Source organism: Capricornis sumatraensis, chromosome 12, assembly GCF_032405125.1.
Source record: "Capricornis sumatraensis isolate serow.1 chromosome 12, serow.2, whole genome shotgun sequence".
Taxonomy (NCBI): Eukaryota; Metazoa; Chordata; class Mammalia; order Artiodactyla; family Bovidae; genus Capricornis; species Capricornis sumatraensis.
Window position 1 is genome coordinate 72,957,058 of NC_091080.1, and position 17,563 is coordinate 72,974,620.

Consider the following 17,563-nt stretch of genomic DNA (forward strand, 5'->3'; position numbering starts at 1 on the left):
TGTCACTCAGTTCTATGAAAAAGAAAAAAAAAAAGGAAAAAAAAAACACTAAACACAAGCTGGAACCAAGATTGCCAGGAGAAATATCAATAACCTCAGATATGCAGATGACATCACCCTTATGGCAGAAAGTGAAGAGGAGCTAAAAAGCCTCTTGATGAAAGTGAAAGAGGAGAGCGAAAAAGTTGGCCTGAAGTTCAACATTCAGAAAACGAAGATCACGGCATCCGGTCCCATCATTTCATGGGAAATAGATGGGGAAACAGTAGAAACTGTGTCAGACTTTGTTTTTTTGGGCTCCAAAATCACTGCAGATGGTGACTGCAGGCATGAAAGTAAAAGATGCTTACTCCTTGGAAGAAAAGTTATGACCAACCTAGATAGTATATTCAAAAGCAGAGACATTACTTTGCCAACTAAGGTCTGTCTAGTCAAGGCTTTGGTTTTTCCTGTGGTCATGTATGGATGTGAGAGTTCTCTTTAGTCTCTCAGTCGTGTCCAATTCTTTGCGACCTCATGAATCGCAGCACGCCAGGCCGCCCTGTCCATCACCAACTCCCAGAGTTCACTCAGACTCATGTCCATCGAGTCAGTGATACCATCCAGCCATCTCATCCTCTGTCGTCCCCTTCTCCTCCTGCCCCCAATCCCTCCCAGCATCAGAGTCTTTTCCAAAGAGTCAACTCTTCGCATGAGGTGGCCAAAGTACTGGAGTTTCAGCTTTAGCATCATTCCCTCCAAAGAAATCCCAGGGTTGATCTCCTTCAGAATGGACTGGTTGGATCTCCTTGCAGTCTAAGGGACTCTCAAGAGTCTTCTCCAACACCACAGCTCAAAAGCATCAATTCTTCGGCACTCAGCCTTCTTCACACCCAACTCTCACATCCATACATGACCACAGGAAAAACCATAGCCTTGACTAGATGGACCTTAGTCGGCAAAGTAATGTCTCTGCTTTTGAATATACTATCTAGGTTGGTCATAACTTTTCTTCCAAGGAGTAAGCGTCTTTTAATTTCATGCCTGCAGTCACCATCTGCAGTGATTTTGGAGCCCAAAAAAACAAAGTCTGACACTGTTTCCACTGTTTCCCCATCTATTTCCCATGAAGTGATGGGACCGGATGCTGTGATCTTCGTTTTCTGAATGTTGAACTTCAGGCCAACTTTTTCGCTCTCCTCTTTCACTTTCATCAAGAGGCTTTTTAGCTCCTCTTCACTTTCTGCCATAAGGGTGGTGTCATCTGCATATCTGAGGTTATTGATATTTCTCCTGGCAATCTTGATTCCAGTTTGTGCTTTTTCCAGTCCAGCGTTTCTCATGATGTATTCTGCATACAAGTTAAATAAGCAGAGTGACAATATACAGCTTTGACGTACTCCTTTTCCTATTTGGAACCAGTCTGTTGTTCCACATCCAGTTCTAACTGTTGCTTCCTGACCTGCATACAGATTTCTCAAGAGGCAGATCAGGTGGTCTGGTATTCCCATCTCTTTCAGAATTTTCCACAGTTTATTGTGATCCACACAATCAAAGGCTTTGGCATAGTCAATAAAGCAGAAATAGATGTTTTTCTGGAACTCTCTTGCTTTTTCCATGAGCCAGCGGATGTTCCCAATTTGATCTCTGGTTCCTCTGCCTTTTCTAAAACCAGCTTGAACATCTGGAAGTTCACGGTTCAGGTATTGCTGAAGCCTGGCTTGGAGAATTTTGAGCATTACTTTACTAGCATGTAAGAGGAGTGCAATTGTGCGGTAGTTTGAGCATTCTTTGGCATTGCCTTTCTTTGGAATTGGAATGAAAACTGACCTTTTCCCGTCCTGTGGCCACTGCTGAGTTTTCCAAATTTGCTGGCATATTGAGTGCAGCACTTTCACAGAATCATCTTTCAGGATTTGAAATAGCTCAATTGGAATTCCATCACCTCCACTAGCTTTGTTCGTAGTGATGCTTTCCAACGCCCACTTGACTTCACATTCCAAGATGTCTGCCTCTAGATTAGTGATCACACCATCATGATAAAAGCTCTGTATCTTAGTTATTGAGTGATTTTGCAATGTTTCACCTACTTATCTTAAATGAAATGTTAACATTTATTCCACCCCTATCAACTTGCCTATGTAAATATAAATTAGAATTTGATTTTGTTTGTACATTCTGCTTTTTTTTAGAGAATGATTAATATTTTGGATTTTAGAGTTTTTTATGGGTCAATTTGCATATGGAAATATTTACTAGGCTTTTGATTTACTTTGAGGGAATTCAAATTAATCAAACATGTTACTGAGAGTCTTCAGAATCAGATCTTGTAAATAAATCATGAATGTGAAGTAGTCTTTAAATATTAAGTTATGTATGCTTAAAGTGTTAGTGAGATATGTCATGAACATATTTTTAAGATAAATGTCTCAAATGCAATTTTACTCTGTTAAAAGTCAATAAGTTATATTAACTTTCATGTCATCTGTCAAGTATAATTTATTATGAGCATAATTGTACTGATAGAGAAATAAATATGAACTGAACTAAAGCAATAATTATATATATAAATATTAGCCTAGTTTTTAGAAAATAATTTTAAAAATCAGAATAATCTGTGGAAAGTATAGAGCTACTTATATGCTGTTAAATTGCTCTTTATTGGCACAAGATATACAAAATATTAAAATGAAATATCATAAGTGAAAGTAAGAGAAAAGCAACTGGAAAAATCAGTAGCCCCAATATTTTCAAATAATGTGTTTTAAAAACTAAGTATCTTGATTAAAAAGCAAAATACAAATAAGCTGGTTGATAAGTAAACAAATGATTCAGACAAGAAATTATAAAAATGCCCCCAAAACTAACCATGCTTAAGCTTATCAATTATCAGTGAAAAAACAACAAAAGTGAACAAATTAGTTAAACATTTCTGTGTTGTCTATATATATTATTTATAAGTAAAATAAGAAGATACATGAACCACAAATAAAAATGATTTTAGAAACCTGTTAAATCAATCAACTTCAGGCATTTATTTCAGTGTCAGGTATTTAATAAGAGTGCAGTCATAGTTTCCAATAATAAAATATAAATCTTACTCAAAGAAAATAGGAAATAATACATAAAATGATAGAATTCCATAAAATCACTTATTTAAATGTAGTAAATAGTAAGTAACCAAATAAATGTAATGAGTTAACTCCTATTTGTTGCATTTTAAATTTGGGGAAGTGTCTACAGTTGTAACTAAAATTCACTTATTATAAATATTCTTTCTGTGTGTATAGATGTAGAATTTCTCAGACTATTTATACAATTATTCACTGTGAGGTATTTATTTCTGTGACTTCTGTATTCACCTTTTGTTTCTATACTTCTTGTAGTATAAAAATGACAATTATATGAGGGTGAATATCTTTATATTTTTCTGACTTTTAGAGGAACTTTCTTTTAGTTGTTTTCTTGCAGCATTAGAACCAACTTTTTTTTTTTTTTTTTAACAAAGGTTTTCTTTAAATAAAGAGTTGTTTTGGAAATAAAGTTTCCCTACATTTCTTTCTAATGAGTTAAGCACAAATTTTGTCTGGATTCAATTTTTAAAAATTGATTGAAAACATAAGCTAATAAATATATATGATTTCTTTCTTTTTGTTTTATTTTTTAAAATATAAATTTATTTATTTTAATTGGAGGTTAATTACTTTACAACATTGTATTGGTTTTGCCATACATCAACATGAATCCACCACAGGTATACACATGTTCCCCATCCTGAACTCCCCTCCCTCCTCCCTCTCCATACCATCCCTCTGGGTCATCTCAGTGCACCAGCCCAAGCATCCAGTATCATGCATCGAACCTGGACTGGCGATTCATTTCACATATGATATTATACAGGTTTCAATGCCATTCTCCCAAATCATCCCACCCTCTCCCTCTCCCACAGAGTCCAAAAGACTGTTCTATACATCTGTGTCTCTTTTGCTGTCTGGCATACAGGGTTATCGTTACCATCTTTCTAAATTCCATGTATATGAGTTAGTATACTGTATTGGTGTTTTTCATTCTGGCTTACTTCACTGTGTATAATAGGCTCCAGTTTCATCCACCTCATTAGAACTGATTCAAACGTATTCTTTTTAATGGCTGAGTAATACTCCATTGTGTATATGTACCACCGCTTTCTTATCCATTCATCTGCTGATGGACATCTAGGTTGCTTCCATGTCCTGGCTATTATAAACAGTGCTGCAATGAACATTGGGTACACGTGTCTCTTTCAATTCTGGTTTCCTCAGTGTGTATGCCCAGCAGTGGAATTGCTGTTGATTAATGAGTCTCTAGACAGTAAAGCATCTATCTACAATGCCGGAGACCTGGGTTCGGTCCCTGGGTCGGGAAGATCCACTGGAGAAGGAAATGGCAATCCACTCCAGTCCTATTGCCTGGAAAATCCCATGGACAGAGGAGCCTGATAGGTTACAGTCCATGGGGTCGCAAAAAGTCAGACACGACTAAGCAGCTTCACTTTTATCAAAAAGGTAGAAAATACATCATTTTTGCTTGTCTTGCATATTACAAACAAATCTGTTCATAGAACGTCAGTGTCTCACCTTAGAAATAGTAATTTGCAACTAATAAATATATGTTTTAAATAATCCATATTAAGAAAAATAGCTAAATAATATGATAAATGACATAATAGACACATAAGTATACTTTAAGGATTATTATTTATTTTTTAATGGAATCATGTGGTTTTAAAACATTTCTGGATATTAAAAAATAACAGGTCATATATTTTGGTTAATTAAGGAAAGTGATATGATTCCTCTCTTCAGTGAAGATATTTTACACAGGCAAGTTGAATTAGAAAGCTGAACAATCTTATACCATATCTGATCAATGAAATAATAAACCTATGTAATTATAACACACCATGTAACATTTACCAAGTGATGAGTGAATTCTCATTTTTTCTTTGATTTGTCTTAAAAAATTTCTTCTACTCTTCAATTTAATCTGCCTCCTCAGAAACTGTACATGTACACTGCAACCAATCACCTGTTGACTTTTAATTAAAAATATTCATTAGTTTAAAATATTTTACCTATCTAAATTAATTTGTGGGGTACACATATTATAGTGAATATTAAAAATGGATTTCCCTGATGGCTCTGCCTGCAATGTACAAGACTCGAGTTTGATCTCTGGGTTGGGAAGATTCCCTGGGTAAGGGAGTCCAGTGGGCTACAGTCCATGGGGTCATAAGGGTCATACATGACTGAGCAACATAAATCATATATCACATCACAAACTAATTGATGAGGTATATATATTATGATGAATATTAAACATAGTGGAGTCATTTCAAAGAGAATATGGAAGTATCAAGAACTTTATAAATACTGATAACTTTAATCCAGCAATTAATTTTTGCAATTATAGAGAGCTGTGTTAAAATAATAGAAATATTAGTACTTTAAAAATGTTGCAATATTATTTATAATAGTTAAAAATATAATCACCTTATTGCTCTAACAAGCTTTAGTGTAATTTGGGGTATAATATAGTAGTTGCAGTAAGTATAAGTATTAAGCCTTTGACACAGGTCATCGAAGAGAGGACATTGAGATGAAAGTAATTCTCCGTTTCAGTCATTTTGTTTCATGTTGATTATAAACTACGTAGACATTCATACCATCCCACTATGTAAACTATTCAGCCATACTGAATATGCAGTTATTTGCCACAAAGTGAACATATTAGTAATAATTAGAATTCACTTTAGTGGCAGTATATTTTTAATTTCACAAGCAGTATCACAATGTAAAACGCTGATCTTTTAGGACAAGAGTTTTTATTTTTTCACTTTTTAAAAGAGTTTAATGCAAGATTTATTTAAGTTACAGTTACACGGGTTTGGGAATTTCTGCAGAATTTTAATGACTAGAGAGGAGTCAGCTTTTTTTTTTAATTCTCTATCTTTATCAAATATTTATATTCACAGGTGAAAACCTAAATATCTGCAGATTTTCCTTGACATATGAGCTAGTTCCCTAGGGATAACAAAATAAGATTTATTTTCCTGATTTTAGTACTGATTGTTTTATTTCCTTGTGAGAAACCTTTTGGAGTAAGGTAAGAACAGATGTGTGCTTTATGTTCAGTTCAGTTCAGTTCAGTTCAGTCGCTCAGTCGTGACTAACTCTTTGCGACCCCATGAATCACAGCACGTCAGGCCCCCTGTTCATCACCAGCTCCCAGAGTTCACTCAGGCTCACGTCCATCGAGTCAGTGATGCCATCCAGCCATCTCGTCCTCTGTTGTCCCCTTCTCCTCCTGCCTCCAATCCCTCCCAGCATCAGAGTCTTTTCCAATGAGTCAACTCTTCACATGAGGTGGCCAAAGTACTGGAGTTTCAGCTTTAGCATCATTCCCTCCAAAGAAATCCCAGGGCTGATCTCCTTCAGAATGGACTGGTTGGATCTCCTTGCAGTCCAAGGGACTCTCAAGAGTCTTTTCCAACACCACGGTTCAAAAGCATCAATTCTTTTGTGCTCAGCTTTCTTCACAGTCCAACTCTCACATCCATACATGACTACTGGAAAAACCATAGTCTTAACTAGATGAACCTTAGTTGGCAAAGTAATATCTCTGCTTTTGAATATACTATCTAGGATGGTCATAACTTTTCTTCCAAGGAGTAAGCATCTTTTAATTTCATGGCTGCAGTCACCATCTGCAGTGATTTTGGAGCCCCCCAAAATAAAGTCTGCCACTGTTTCCACTGTTTCCCCATCTATTTCCCATGAAGTGATGGGACCAGATGCCATGATCTTCATTTTCTGAATGTTGAGCTTTAAGCCAACTTTTTCGCTCTCCTCTTTCACTTTCATCAAGAGGCTTTTTAGTTCCTCTTCACTTTCTGCCATAAGGGTGGTGTCATCTGCTTTATGTTAGGTTGGTGCAAACATAATTATGGTTTCAATCATGAATTTTGAATAATAACTAGGCTCAAACACATCTTTATTAATCAAAATAGGAACCATTGCAATCAACATATTTTTGCCAAAGAGAAATGAAGTTGTTTATTGTTATAGCATAAAAATCCATGTTTTGGGATTTGACAAACACTTGAAAAGCATTTTCTGCCTCCTACTAGTTGTGGAAGCATTTTCCCTGCAAAATATTGTGGAGACGCTTGAAGAAGTGGTTGTCAGTTGAAGAGAGGTCACATGAAGATGGCAGATAAAACTTCATAGCCCAATTCATTCAACTTCTGAAGCTTTGGTTGTGCACATGTGTTGGGCATTGTGGAGAAATGGGCCATTTCCGTTGACCAATGCCAGTGGTAGGCATTGCAGTTTTCAGTGCATCCCATCAATTTTATGAGCATACTTCTCAGATGTAATGGTTTCACCAGGATTCAGAAAACTGTAATGGATCAGGTGGGCAGTATAACACCACACAGTGACCATGACCTTTTTTGGGTGCAAATTTGACTTTGGGAAGATTTGAAGCTCTTTTTGTTCCAACAACTGAGCTGGTCATCGCTGGTTGTCATATAAAATCCACTTTTCATCACATGTCATAGTCAAACAAGAAACAGCTCATTGTTGCTGCATAGAAAAAGAAAAGATGACACTTCAAAATGACAACTTCTTTTGATTTTTGGTCAGCTCCTGAGGCACCCATTTATTGAGATTTTTCACCTTTCCAATTTGTTTCAAATGCCAGTGACCATAGAATGTTCCATGTTGAATTCTTGAGCAACTTCTAATGTAGTTGCAAGAGGATCAGCTTCGATGATAGCTCTCAGATGTTGTTGTCAGCTTCCAATGGCTGGGCACTATACTCCTCATCTTCAAGGCTCTCATATTCTTTGAAAACTTCATGAATCACCATTGCATTGTATTTTTGCTAATGTTGTGAGTTGTCTCCACTGCTTTACAACTCATTGTAAACTCAAATAATAAAATCACTCCAATTTTCATTCTGTTTAGCATCATTTACTTCAGTTCAGTCCAGTCACTCAGTTGTGTCTGACTCTTTGCCACCCCATAGACTGCAGCACACAAGGCTTCCCTGTCCATCACCAACTCCCAGAACTTGCTCAAACTCATGTCCATTGAGTCAGTGATGCCATTGGACCCATCTCATCCTCTGTCATCCCCTTCTCCTCCCGCCTTCAATCTTTCCCAGTATCAAAGTCTTTCCCAAGGAGTCAGTTCTTTGCATCAGGTGGCCAAAGTATTGGAGTTCCAGCTTCAGCATCAGTCCTTCCAATGAATATTCATGACTAATTTTCTTTAGAATGGACTGGTTTGATCTTGTAGTCTAAGGGACTCTTAAGAGTCTTCTCTAGCACCACAGTTCAAAAGCATCAGTTCTTCAGCCCTCTCCCTTCTTTAATGTTCAACTCTCAGAACTATATGTGCCTACTGGAAAAAACCATAGCTTTGACTATATGGACCTTTGTCAGCAAAGTGATGTCTCTGCTTTTCAATACACTAAGTTTGTCATAGCTCTTCTTCCAAAGAGCAAGTGTCTTTTAATTTCTTGACTACAGTCACCATCTGCATTGATTTTGGAATCCAAGAAAATGAAATCTGACACTGTTTCCACATTTTCCCCATTTTCTTGCCATGAAGTGATAGGACTGGATGCCATCATCTTCATTTTTTGAATGTTGAGTTTTAAGCCAGCTTTTCCACTCTCTTTTAAATTCATCAAGAAAAATTAGCTATTGATTAGTTTTTAAAGTTCAAATACCCTTTGTTTTCTTAATACTATATGTTGTACCTCACCTGAGTATGTAATGTCTTGTAATTATTTTTTGTACAGACTGCAAATATGTTTATTCTAAACAATGTCTCAAAAGGATGGAAATGTGCATAAATGGATGTTTTATCCATGCTTTCTGAATTCCTAATTCTAAAAACATAGAGAGTATTTTTCTGTGTTGGTATTTCAGCTGGTTCAAAAGTTAAGATTACAAAGGCTTATAGCTTCTTGATAAGTGATAAATTGTTATATTAAATTCTGTGTTTTTAAAAGAACTGAAAATCAGAAAGGTAAATTATGTGTTTTTACCCTTTCTACCCTCTAATAATATATTCATCAAAAGTAAGTCTTTTATCAATGATTAGGAAAATCATTTATCTTATACCATATACTTATATTACACTTAATAGTAGTATAATTTCAATATATTTTACTACTAGAAACTTCACTTTGAACTTTCTTTTACTACTTAAATAGTAGTATAATTTCAATATATTTTACTACTTTCACTTCACTTTGAAAATTATAAATTGCCCCAAAATACAGATGCTAATAAAGTACACATTTAAATTGCCTTCTTAAAAACTCTATAGGTTCTACTGTTACTTTGATTTATCCTTCAGAAATTTAGGAGAAATGGATAGTAGGATATTATGCACAATAATGGAACTCATACTTCAGCATTTTACTCTTCAACAGTCTGTAAAAGATATATTGAAAGGATTACAAAAAAAGTTAAATAATAATTAAAATATTTTACATAAAATCTTGTACATTATTAAAGATAGGCATCAACATATATATATGTGTGTGTGTATATATATATATATATATTTATATATTTACATAAATAAATTGAAATGAAGTTTCTCAGTCATGTCCATGTCCAACTCTTTGCGACCCCATGGACTATAGTCTACCAGGCTCCCCCACCCATGGAATTTTCCCAGGCAAGAGTACTGGAGTGATTCGCCCAAACATAAGACATATGTGGGTTTTGCTTGTGTCTATCTTTAGTAATATGCATGTGTGTATATATATATGTGTGCATGTGTGTGTGTGTTTAATATTGTATAATGATTATATATATACACACACACATATGTGTGTGTTTTATAGAAAAAAAAATCATTTACAAATTAAATGCTGATGCTAAGCATTGAAGAACAGGGAAGCCAGGAGCTCTGAGACAGAATGAGTACATTGGTAAGTGAGCCCAAGACTTTTTGGATAGCAGTTCAGAAATAACCAATAAAATTACCACTTGGGATATAAAATAGAGAATCCTCTTAATATGAAGTTTTAAAAGAAAAATATAGTTTGATATAGCTATTTATCACTTATCAGGAAGTTATAACCCTTTATACTCTCAACTATTGAAATCCAGCAGAGAAAAATACTGTATTATGTCTATCTTTAATAATATTTAAGATTCTATGTAAAATAATTTAATTATTATCTAACTTTTTTGATGTGAATGAATGAAAACTAATGATTTTCTCAGACAAAACCAAAACGGTGAGAATTAATTACCAACATACCTATTCTGTTAAAAATACTAGAGGAATTTTCTTCAGGCAGGAATACCATATCAGAATTTGCACATATAAAATGAAATGAATAGCACTGGAAGTGTAAAGATGATGGTACAATGAAATTCATTATTTTTTTCTCATTTAAAATGGCATTACTGTATTGTGTGTTTATGCAATATTTAAGAGAACATTACAAGAACAGCACAAAGACTAGGAGGAAGGAATTAGAAATATATAGTTGCAATATTCTTACGCTACATGTGAGTGGTATTAACATTTTTTGAAGGCAAACTCTGAATAATTAAACATGTATATTATTAGCCTTAGGTCATCATTAAAATAATTAACAACAAAAGATATATACATATAACTTAACAGAGGAAATAAAGTAGAATTCAGAAAAATGGTCAGTTAGCCTAAGGGAAGGCAAAAAAGAAGGAAAAAGATAAATTGAGACAAGTAGAAAAATTGCTGGATGGTAGATCTTAATTGGAGAAGGCAATGGCACCCCACTCCAGTACTCTTGCCTGGAAAATCCCATGGATGGAGGAGCCTGGTAGGCTGCAGTCCATGGGGTCGCTAGGAGTCGGACATGACTGAGCGATTTCACTTTCATTTTTCACTTTCATGCATTGGACAAGGAAATGGCAACCCACTCCAGTATTCTTGTCTGGAGAATCCCAGGGATGGGGGAGCCTGGTGGGCTGCCGTCTATGGGGTCGCACAGAGTCGGACACGACTGAAGCGACTTAGCAGCAGCAGCAGCAGCAGCAGATCTTAATTAAATATGCCAATACTCACATTGAATGTGGCATAAAGACATTGATTATAAGACAGATATTGCCATTATTGATAAAATAAGACAATTATAGGCTAAGTAGGAATTTAGATTCTGAATTATGAAATAAAAATTCTACAGTTTCAATGTATAAGATGATTTAAATAAAATTAAGTAATAAGACAATTTCTTCCAAGCCTCAGTTTGAATTGTAGAAACTTGAATTTTTCTGGTACTAGCATATGTTTTCATGCAAATACTACTTTTTCTGGCTTCTGAAATATTAACATATAAAATAATATATAATATTATTTGTAAGACACTTAATCTTATCTATGTTGTTAAACTATAATCTTCAAATAAATATGTATATATGTTGCATGTGTGTATATATGTGTTAATATGTATACGTATGAATGTAATAAGCATCCAAATATTCAGAAAATATGTGAAATTAAGATGATCATATGTGCTATTTGGGAGAAGTCAGGTGGATTCAATGAAGGAATTTGTGGCTTAAATGTATCTCATACATTTTTTCATATGACTTTGTATTTTACATAATTCAGATATACCTCCACCAAACTAATACAGCAACCATTGTATATGAAGATCCAAATTTACATGTATAGGGCAAAAGTGCTCAATTCCAAGGAATTGTACAATATAAAATGTAGAGGAGTTGCTCTAACAAAGGGCCTGGAGTACCTATGGGTTTCTGTCCTTCAATTTCAAAATAAAAGCCTCTGCAGCATCTCCTCAAAAGGCCCAAGATTCAGTAGGAGTACTTGGCATATTGGTACACAGAGGTGATCACAGGGGCTTCCCAGGTGCCGCTAGTGGTAAAGAACCTGCCTACCAATACAGGAGATAAGAGAGATGTGGGTTCAGTCCCTGGGTGGGAAAGATTCCTTGGAGGAGGGCATGGCAACCCGTTCCAGTATCCTTGCCTGGAGAATCCCATGGACAGAGGAGCCTGGTGGGCTAAGGTCCATACAGTCCATACAGTCCAAAGACTTGGACATGACTAAAACAACTTAGCACATAGCATGAGTGTTTTATTCATCATGAGTTCAAATTATGCTATGATACCCTCTGAATTGCATTTTGACATTTCCTTCAGAAACATTCTATATAGGAATATTCTCTTGTTAATATATTGTTGGGTTTTACAGGTTCATTGACAAGAGCACTGGCTGGGAGCTTCCTTGGAACTAGCTCATACTGCTTTCTGTTCCATTGAATCCTAAAATTATATATGAACTATTTTCACACTAAATACTTATTATATTCTAAAGTTAGCATTTTAACAAAATTTGTTTAAAGTCTATTGAAAACTAGATAAACTGTCCTTATGCCAAAATCCCACCGTTTGCTTCATGTCATTTATATTGTTTCACTGTAGGATAAAAGCTGGATTTACTAGCTGGCTGGCAAGCAAAAACAATATTAAAACTAAAAATAGTTCTCTGCAGAAAAACTTATCAAATATTTATAAACTTGCTAAAGAAGATAAGAGCTTAAAATCTGATCTGAAATAAAAATAATTATAACAAAGTATACACTGCAAAGGACATTTTCTATTAGTGAATATTATACAGTAGAGTTTTATAAATAAAAAATATGTTCCATTCTCATCTTCCTTCATAAATGATATGATGGTGAAAACTTGTCATCTTGAATCCTGATTAATATATTCTCTCTTATCTAAATTTATGCTACTTCTAATTGTGTTATGCATCATCCAGGAATGGATTATAGATCGATCCATGACAGATAAAGGAAAATGAATTGTGTCTTTATGGAGATCAATTATAGTACAAAGCTAATGATATTTTTACATTCTAGAATGTAAAGATATAGAAAGACAGAGGAACATAATCCAGAGGAAATGTTTTGAGTGTTTTAAGAACTCCAGACTGTTAAAACCATTCTTTTGTGAATGATTTTCAAGAAATTATAACTGTCTTTATTCACTGTCTTTGTGACAACAAATACTCTAATCTCTTGCTTCAAATATTGCAATTGATACAAAATATTTTATAGTTTCTTTCTTGCTCCTTAAAATCTATTCTTACATGACAACAAGATTCCAATTCAAAGACCAGAAATAAAATGTCTCTCCCTTTTACTCCCTGATTCAACACTCTCTATACACACACACACACACACACACACACATACACACACACATGCATTTCTATGATGGGTAAAATAAATAACAAGTCTCCTTTGGTTTTTCATTATCATATCCCTTAAGAAATTCTTGGCATCATCTCCTACATTTTTCTTCTCATTTTGGCCATTTCCCTGGCCTCCCTACTATTCCCAACAACACTTCTGCCTTTGCAGGCTTTCTTACTGTCTCCTCCACCAGGAATGTGTTTGGCTATATGCCCACACACTCTTATTTCTTTGAAGTCAGTGCTGAAATACTGCTCTCCATAGCAGCATTTCCAGTCTGTCTTATCTGAAATAACATCACCCCTGTAACTCTCTAATCACATACACTGTTTTAGTTTTCTTCACAGCTTTCTTTATTATCTGATTTCATGTCAAGCATCTATGCATTTATCATACTTTATCAAATAGAATGTGAACTCTGAGTGCAGGAAGTTGATCCATTGTATTCACTGCAGTGTCTCCAACAATTGGAATCATGCCTAGTGATTGCTCTGTAAAGTTTAGTTGACTATATGGATGAGTGAATTAAAAATTACTGACAACAACAACAAAAAAAACATACAAACCAAATTTATTGCTGTCTTCATCATTGTGGTAGTCAGTGATGATCCTCAATGGCCTTGCCATTGTATGATACCCTCCCCTGGATTGTGAGTGAGACGTGTAAATTCCTGCTAATGGAATATGGGTATAGCATATGACAAAAGGAATGGGCTATGCAGGTAGGTTTGTGCAGATAAAGTTAATATCTCTAATCTGTTGAATTTGGCTTAATCAATAGAGAGTTTATTCTGGATGGGCCTGACATATTAGATAATGTCTTTGAAAGAATACTTAAGGAGGCTCAACAACTGACTCAATCTCTGGTGCTGAGAAATCATATCACCATGAGTTCTATGGTTACAAAAAAATTCTAAGCAACAAAGACGTGAAGCTGAAGAGGGTCCTGGATTCTATATGAAGCCACAGTCCTAGAAACAGCTTTGAGAAATCCTGAACAAAGGACTCAATTTAGTCATGCCAGATGCGGGGCCCACAGATGGTAAGATCATAAATATATGTTATTTTAAGCTACTAAATGTGTGGTGATTTATTATGCAGAAATTGAAAACTGATATAATCATCGATATCACTATTACATCAAAAAATAGAATTTGGTATTCATACCCTAATAAATAGCTAAGCACTCTGCTCTAAACAAACAAAACCCTCCATTCCTTTGGCATAGTTTGGTACAAAGTAAATTTAAGAGATGTGCCGTAAAGACATACTGCTGCTGCTGCTGCTAAGTCGCATCAGTCGTGTCCGACTCTGTGCGACCCCATAGACGCAAGCCCACCAGGCTCCCCCATCCCTGGGATTCTCCAGGCAAGAACACTGGAGTAGGTTGCCATTTCCTTCTCCAATGCATTAAAGTGAAAAGTGAAAAGTGAAAGTGAAGTCGCTCAGTCGTGTCTGACCCTCAGCGACCTCATGGACTGCAGCCTACCAGTCTCCTCCATCCATGGGATTTTCCAGGCAAGAGTACTGGAGTGGGATGCCATTGCTTTCTCCAAAAGACGTATTAAGTTTATGCAAAAATTTTTTTCCTGGATTAATTTCCTTTGTAGGCATTTTTAGGTTAAATGTATATAAAATGCTTTCTAATTACTATAAAAGAGAACTCTTTCTCATTTAATCTTATTAAATATTAAAATTATTAATGCATTTTAATAATGAACAAAATAATAAATAAGATATTATGTTTGGGTTACATTAGTAGATTATTTCTACATTTATGTAAAATACTGCATATTATATATTTATTGAAGGTAGGAAAAGATTGAAGGCAGGAAGAGAAGGAGACAACAGAGGATGAGATAGTTGGATGGCATCAACTGACTCGATGGACAAGAGTTCGAGTAAGCTATGGCAGTCGGTGATGGACAAGGAAGCCTGATGTGCTGAAGGTTATGTGGTCACAAAGAGTTGGACATGACTGAGCAACTGAACTGAACAGATACACTTATTAATAATATGCACTATCATTATCTGGCTACAATTTATAGACTTCAAATTCTAAAAGATGATACTGTCAAAGTGCTGCACTCAATATTCCAGCAAATTTGGAATATGGAAAACTCAGCAGTGGCCACAGGACAGGAAAAGGTCAATTTTCATTCCAATCCCAAAGAAAGGCAATGCCAACAAATGTTCAAACTACTGCACAATTGCACTCATCTCACAAGCTAGCAAATAGTGCCCCAAATCCTCAAAGCAGGCTTCAATAGTACATGAAACATGAACATCCAGATGTTCAAGCTGTATTTAGAAAAGGCAATGGAACAAGAGATCCAATCGCCAATATCTGTTAAATCATCAAAAAACCAAGAGAGTTCCAGGAAAACATCTACTTCTGCTGTATTGACTATGACAAAGCCTTTGACTGTGTGGATCACAACAAACTGTGGAACATTCTTAAAAAGATGAGAATGCCAGACTACCTTACCTGCCTACTGTATGCAGGTAAAGAGGCAACAGTTAGCACTGGACATGGAACAACAGACTGGTTCCAAACTGGGAAATGAGTATGTCAAGGTTGTATATTGTCCCCTCCATATTTAACTTCTATGCAGAGTACATGATGTGAATGTCAGGCTGGAAGAATCACAAGCCAAAATCAAGATTGTCAGGAGAAATACAAATAACCTCAGATACACAGATGACATCAGCTTTATGGTAGAAAGTGAAGAAGAACTAAAGAGCCTCTTGATGAAAGTGAAAGTGGAGAGTGAAAAAGTTGTCTTAAACTCAACATTCAAAAACTAAGATCATGGCATCTGGTCCCATCAGTTCAGTTCAGTTGCTCAGTCATGTCCAATACTTTGAGACTCCATGGATTGCAACAGGTCAGAGCTCCTTGTCCATTGTCAACTTTCGAGTTTACTCAAACTCATCTCCATTGAGTCAGTGATGCCATCCATCATCTCACCCTCTGTCATCCCCTTCTCCTCCTGCCTTCAATCTTTCCCAGCATCAGGGCCTTTTCCAATGAGTCAGCTCTTCACATCAGTTGGCCAAAGTATTGGACTTTAAGCTTCAACATCAGTCTTTCCAATGAACACTCAGGACTTTAGGATGGACTGGTTGGATCTCCTTGCAGTCCAAGGGACTCTCAGGAGTCTTCTCCAAAACTACAGTTCAAAAGCATCAAATCTTCAGCACTCTGATTTCTTTATAGTCCAAATCTCACATCCATACATGACCACTGGAAAAACCATAGCTTTGACTAGAGAGACATTTGTTGGCAAAGTAATGTCTCTGCTTCTTAGTATACTGTCTAGGTTGGGCATAACTTTTCTTCCAAGGAGCAAGCATCTTTTAATTTCATGGCTGCAATCATCATCTGTAGTGATTTTGGAGCTCCAAATAATAAAATCTGTCACTGTTTCCATTGTTTCCCCATCTATTTGCTATGAAGTGATGGGACCAGATGCCATGATCTTAGTTTTCTGATATTGAGTTTTAAGCCAACTTTTTCACTCTCCTCTTTCACTTTCATCGAGAGGATCTTTAGTTCTTCTTCACTTTCTGCCATAAGGGTGGTGTCGACTGCATATCTGAGGTTATTGATATTTCTCCTGACAATCTTGATTCCAGATTTTCCTTCTTCCAGCCCAGCGTTTCTCATGATGTACTCTGCATATACATTAAGTAAGCAGGGTGACAGTATACAGCCTTGATGTGTTCCTTTCCCTATTTGAAACCAGTCTGTTGTTCCGTATCCAGTTCTAACTGCATACAGATTTCTCAAGAGGCAGGTCAGGTGGTCTCGTATTCCCATCTCTTTCAGAGTTTTCCAGAGTTTATTGTGGTCTACAAAATCGAAGACTGGCATAGTCAATAAAGCAGAAATAGACATTTTTCTGGAACACTTAATTTTTTTGTGTGTGCCAAGGATCAGGTCAATGAAATCTGTGAGCACAGGTCAGGTATTTAGCAGATTTTCTGGCAAGTTATGAAGGGGATTCTTTGGCACGTTTTTCCCACTGCTTTTTCCTCCTGTCCTTCAGATCCTCTCTCCTGGGACTTAAGCCCAGCCAAAACTCATGATGCCTGGCTTCTAGACCTAATAAAGCTCAGGCTATGATGTCTCATTGCAAAAAATCACTTAGAATCACAGCAATAGGTAAGAGGTGGATTTGTTAGGATTCAGAGAGAAGCACACTCTGCAGGGTGTAGGCCATTGCAGAGGGCAAGTGCTTAGGCCATGGAATGTGGTGTGGCTAGGTTTTGCAAGCTGGGTGAATTCATATGC